The following is a 6424-nucleotide window of genomic DNA, read 5'->3' as shown; positions in this document are numbered from 1 at the left end:
TTTGAATACACAGATACAATATGGACATTCATCTGTATCCCCTTTTTTTGTTAAGTTCCAATATTCTAAGAGTCCAGTAGTGCATATTGTCTTTGTAGTGGTTATTCATAGTTCAAGATGCAGACATGATGTCCTGTCCAAATACTCTTAATACAAATCTTTCTTCTCACTGAATTAAGAGAAAGTAGCTGTATATCTATCCTAAATGTTTTGTATATACAGATACAAAATGGTCCTTCATTTGTATCCCTTTTTGTTTAGTTTTGTCAGAGATGTTAACTCCATCTTTAAATGATTGATTTCCTAAGAATGTTACAAAAACTGCTCTGAGGGCAGATACATTCACTTATACAGACTAAAATTGTTCAGTTATAAGATGGATACTTAAAATAAGGTATGCCTAAAGTTTCCTCTCTTGGTTCACTTATTAAAGTATCCCTTTAGCTATAAACAAAATGTTTTACAATTTTATGCTACACCTTAGAAATACTAATGAAAGGTAACACATTAGGTTTCATTCTTGCCCTCTATTGCTTGTAACATAACTGTTTTGTAATATGCTGCCTGATATGATATAGTACATGAGCTATCTTGACATTCTCAAGGAGATAAAATTTAGGCATTTTATTATGAGAACTACTTAATGATAATGTGGAGATTTAAAGTAAGAGTTTCCTTTCGAATGCTGTGATATGATGGGCAAACCTACATAATTGTGGCATAGCAGACTATTTGAAATGCACCTTAGAAATCAGACCAAATGAAACTCACAAAAATGCATTAGTAGTTTTGTAATATTGTATTTATCTAAATTGCCTTTAACTATTTCTTCAATTATTATTTTATTTATATTACTACATTTAATTTACATGGCAAAAGATAACCAAGCAGTTCTGCCCCACTTCAGCAAAAGTTTCCAATTAACACCATTTATGGGGTGACAAATAACCAGGAATGATGGCATCTTTAGATTAAGAGTGACAAGGAAAAAAAAAAAAAAAAAGAGTGACAAGGAAGAATGGGCTCTGGTGCTACGGCTCATCTCCCACAATTACAGTGCACAGTGTCCAGCACAAGCTGCGTTAATACTGAGCCTTTAGTGCTGGCATATTCAAGATTTACATATTCAAGCACTCTTCTTTACTCTAATAGTGCAGACATTTTTCATACACAGCCCACCAGGTAGCAGCAGGTACCCTTTTCTGCCTCAAGATGTAAACGTAGCCAGGGTTGACAGTGTACATGCATAATCCCCAAACTCAGGAGGCTGAGGCAGGAGGATGGCTATGAGTTTGAGCCTATCCTCGCTGCACAGTGAGTTCAAAGCCAGCATGCATTACAGAGCAAGACCCTGTCACAAAAAAAAAAGATGTAAACAGATGCAAAAATGGTAACAGCATCTGCATAATATTTTCTACACACTACTGCTGTGGTATGAAAATACAAAATATGTATGTAGCCCAGGTTGACATGGAAGGGGCCGGGAGATGGCTCAGTGGAATAAGCTCTTCCCTGGCAAGTGCAAGGACCTGAGTTCAATCCCCGGTTCCGCAAAAAAAAAAAAAAAAAAAAAAAAAAAAAAAAAAAAGAAAAGGTTTAGGGAGATGGCTCAGTAGAATAAGTGCTTCCCTGGCAACTGCAAGGGCCTGAGTTCAATCCGCGGTAAAAAAAAAAAAAAAAAAAAGAATATAAGACAGGTTGACATGGAACTCAGTGATCCTCCTGCCTTCCAAGTGCTGAGATTACAGATGTGTGCCATCATCCCTGGCAGTTGTTAGATTCTCATCATCTCTTATTCTGCAGTACAAGTTTGACTCTGATGCTAAGGTGGCAATGTATTAAAGTAGATATTTTGTTTTCAGTGGTGGAGGCCTAGGAAAAGATGGATTTATCTCTCTTTCCTCAAGAGTTACCAGATGGTGCACGCTGTTGAAAGCCCTCATTCTTTGGAATGAGAGTATGCTCCAGGATCACACCTCTTTCCTTATAATGAGGCTTTCGTTAGTGGCAAACTCACAGATCCCTCCCAGTTTGCTTCTGCAGTATTTGTAGCTCACATCTCAAACTGGTGTGGTGGCCAGAGAGCATGACCTGATCTTGAACTTCACTGTACTGCAGGTTAACTATCTTGTTAAAAATAAATGCTCTACCAGTGGTGCCTCTGAATCAAGTGGAGATGGATTCTGAGCAGTTGGTCTGGGTCAGATCAGAGTTTACACAAGCAAACAGATGGGTATCACTGATATGATCAAGGAACATGCTGCCCATTTTTAATAGCTGAAGTTCCAAAAGCCCAGAGCAGCAGCAAGATGGGCACTGTAGTAGCTGTTCACCCCTCAGCTGGAATGAGCACCTTGAAATATTTTTATACTTGAGGAAATCAGACAGTAAGCACATATTAGAAGGTACCTTATCCAGTCTATGCATTATTGTTTTGTTTTTTAAAGAACTTACTATGTCACATATTTTACTTATCCTTTTCTTAGGTAAGGGTGAGAAATGGATAGGAGAAATAGGGCATTGCTAGCACTTTCCAGGACATTTTTTGGTGAAGGATTATGGCAGTACTGTGTAAGTAGATTTCTTGTGGCTTCCTGCCAGGAGAGTTTGTTTAGCCTGATCTGCAGGAAGGAGAAAACCATTGAATCTGAGTAGCTAATAGATTTCAGATTCTACGAAAGTGAAAAAGGTAGTTTTCAGAAGTATAAAAAAATTTTGTTGCATGCATTAGAGAGAAAAATGAAGAGTACTTTAGCTTAATTTTTTTCTATCTGCAAATGAATGTATGGATTAAAGGGAAACATGATTGATAGCAAAAAGTGAAATGCTCAGGAAAACTCAAAATGAAAAGAATTTGCTTTAATATGAACTGAGGGTCCTACCCATACAAGTATAGATAAATTAGGCTAGGGGCCTGAAATGAGGCATTTGACCTAACCATTCATGAGGCAACAAATATGTGTGCAGGTTATGATTACTAAGATATAGTCCTAAATCTATTAAGTACTGCATTGAAGAATGAACCTAACACTCAAGAGTATGGGTGATTTTTCCAAGGTGGTTCTGGAAGACTGAGAAGGAGTTTAGCTAGATAAAGAGGATGTGGAAAATGACAAATAGGATACTGAAGTTGGGGACAATGCAGAAATAAGAGAGAGAATGATGTATTGACAAAATAATGAAAGATGTCCAGTTCTGAAAATCTAAAATTCAATTATATTTAGTGAAACACAAAAAACATAAACCAAGTTATGGGAAGATTGACCTTGAATATTCAGGAGTAGAAATCATGAAAAATTAGAAAGACATAGAATATAAATGTGGAAGAAGTCTAGGAAAGAAGTTAGAAAAGTACTATCTGGATGGCTAAGATTTGGCAAAAATGAAAAATCATTAACATGTGTGCTTTATTTTATTTTTAAAATTTATACCTAAAAATGTTCCTCCACAATTGAGCCTGACATCAAAGGTGAAGATGTTGCTAGTGAAATGATACTACTGAGACAGGTAATATGGGTCAGGACAGGACGTATGTTGAACTGAGGTGGAAGTGGCATCAAGAATGGTGGCATAGAGGTGGAAGGTATGCAGTTACACTAAATGACTTAAGACAGGTTGTCTACAACAAGCTTAACTATAGTTAATGGGGTATACAAGGTCAGGGACTATAGGTCAAGGATAAACAAGTAAAACAAATCTCAAAAGAAAAAAGCACATTCAAATTCCTGGTGGAAAGAACTATGGGAGTTAACAACTGTAATTTGAAAATATACATACACATATGTATACATATGTAAGTAAAATGGATTGCATAACAGAGTTAGGTATTTTTGGTAACTGTAGAAAAAATACATAAATCTTACAGTCCAGGGAAAAATCTGGGTTAGAGCCTGGTGAAGTGAATCCATCGTTAATCGTTCATGTATTTGGTTTAGATAGCTTGTATATTTTTTCCATAATTTTATTGAGAAACACATAGCAATGAGACAGTTTCAAATCAAATTGGTAGGACAGTTTCAATAATTAACACATTGCATACTCTTTTCCTAGTGGTTATTTGCTGTACAAGATGCAGACATGATATCTTGTCCACAAACACTATTAGAATAAATCCCTCTATTCATTAAGAGAATGTAACTATATATCTATCCTAACCATTTTGAATACACAGATACAAAATGGACATTCATCTATATCGCCTTTTTTTGTTTAGTTCTGTCATTTGAATATTATAGGTGTGTTAACTCAGCAAAATATTCTAAAAGAGTCCAGTAGTCCATAATAGTATTGGGTCTTCCACTTCACTGGCAATGTCAGAAATGGTTGACCTGAGTCCCCTACAGTTCAACATAACAGCATGGCTTTACTTCTTATACTTCGTTTTTACACTTTTCTGCTGGATGGTTAAGACCAAGATAAAGCAAGACCTATGCAACAAGGGTTGTAGCTTTTGGAGCTAATAAGGTCAGTCAAATCCCCTCAGGATTTATCCTGAGATCCTGTACCTCAGATTGTAGAACCTTTGTCAGTGTCACCCATGAGGATGAGTCACGGCCATTGCTTGGCCAATGTGCTCTCTGTGAAAGCCTGAGAGAATGTTTTCTCTCCATGTGACTCTCCTTAGGCACACTCTACATCATCTATCACTTTCCTCTTTGGCCCCATAATTTCCTTGATCAGAAAATTTGGGACACTACTGAGTTACATGATGTTACAGTACAAGATCTCATATGTCCTGAGTCTTAATTGACCTTGGAAGGCTACGGCCAAAATGTTGGCTTTCCTTGTGGCTCTCCTTTTTCTCTAATTTTGGTCTGCAAACTTAGGTTGTTAACCCTCCAGAAGAGAAGCTTATTGTTATTACCATACAACCTAGGCTGTTAAGCTTAACCTCACTACCTTTCTGAATATCAAACTAGATAGCTTGTATTGTCTTGGGTTGTGTATGGAAAAGCAAACCTCAATCAACATTGCACTGCACGGGTCTGAAAAATTCAAAGTACAATATATTTATCCATAACATAAAAAACCACAAAATTTCTACCTGAAAAGCTAAAAGGAAAGTCATTTGGATGAGGCAATTAGACTTTTTGGGCCTGAAGGAGCAGTATCAACATTGTTTTTAGAGTAAGACAAGAGTTTGCATCCTTGCAGTTCCTGTTTAGGACACAGAATATTTCTCAGTCTCCTTTCCATGTGATTCCCTTTACTGCAGTAAGGACGACTGAGGAGTATTGTAAAGCACCAGCATAATAATTCCTGCATAGAAAGACTTTAAATAGCCAACTTCCCTTATTTTTATCACACACACACACACACACACACACACACACACACACACACACACGCCCCTCTTTCATATTTAGTTCACATTAAAAAGTTTAGACAAAGGTTTTATATAAACTATTTTTTGTCTACTCATTTAAAATCCATTTGTAGGATAAAGTTCCAGAACAATAAAACAGTGGGGGTTGTGCTTCAATTGTTTGTTTTATCATGGGATTGACTGTATACAATGTATCAGATGTTAACTTTAGGGGCATGTGTATCTATAAAATTCTGTATTTTTTTATTTTTATATGTCAAATGGTTAATTTTTTATAAAAATGTATACTTTTGTTTTTCCTCTTGTTTTACAAATTCAAGTACTTCTGGAACTGTCATAATACCGATAATATCTAGCAAACTAGTGTTTCTTTTTGACAAAAATCAGGAACCCAGGAATCCCTACAGATATACTTTTTTTCCTAGGGCCTCACATATGCTATACAAGCACCCTACCACTGCTCTATGATCCCTAGCTCTGAAATGGATAGAGCTTCTGAAAGTCAATATCTTTATTTAATAACATATTAATAGTACAAATAAATATCTGTAGCAAAACTGTAATGGTGCAACACGTGTTGTTTTTCCAACATGTGACCAATTTTTATATATTTTACTAATTTAAAATACATGATTCAATAGTTAAATACAATAAACTAATATTTTCCAACTCATAACATAGAGGAAAAGGTCACTTATAGTAAAAAATTTTGAGACTACAATGCACTTTCATTGATCATTGTCTAAGGGGCTGGGGAGATGGCTCAGTGGAATAAGCTCTTCCCTGGTAAGCTACAAGGGCCTGAGTTCAATCCCCGGTTCCACCAAAAAAAACCAAAAAAACAAAAAAACAAACAAACAAAAAAAACAAGTTTCATTGATCATTGTCTAAATGGTAATCTGGTTAATCAAGTAAGTTTTTAAAACTGCAGTCCCAGCAGGGTGTGGTGGCATACACTTGATACCAGCATTCTGGGAGTCTGAAGATGGCCAAATTCAAGCAATAAGTGGGATTGCAAGTTAAAGCTGTAGATCAATTCTAAGGACTTGGGCTCAATCTCTAGTAATTTAAAAAAAAAAAATCTACACATAAAACACT

The 6424-nt window shown here is 36.1% G+C and overlaps 1 pseudogene; it reads right to left on the bottom strand.

The window, feature by feature from the left end:
- Positions 1-1902: 1902 nt before the first annotated feature.
- LOC101577710 lies at positions 1903-2268 on the bottom strand (annotated as a pseudogene).
- Between the last annotated feature and the right edge of the window lie 4156 nt (positions 2269-6424).

Source organism: Octodon degus, unplaced genomic scaffold, assembly GCF_000260255.1.
Source record: "Octodon degus isolate 3935 unplaced genomic scaffold, OctDeg1.0 scaffold00051, whole genome shotgun sequence".
In the NCBI taxonomy this organism is placed as follows: domain Eukaryota; kingdom Metazoa; phylum Chordata; class Mammalia; order Rodentia; family Octodontidae; genus Octodon; species Octodon degus.
The sequence above is the reverse complement of the archived record's forward strand: the minus strand, read 5'-3'. Positions and strand labels throughout refer to the sequence as shown.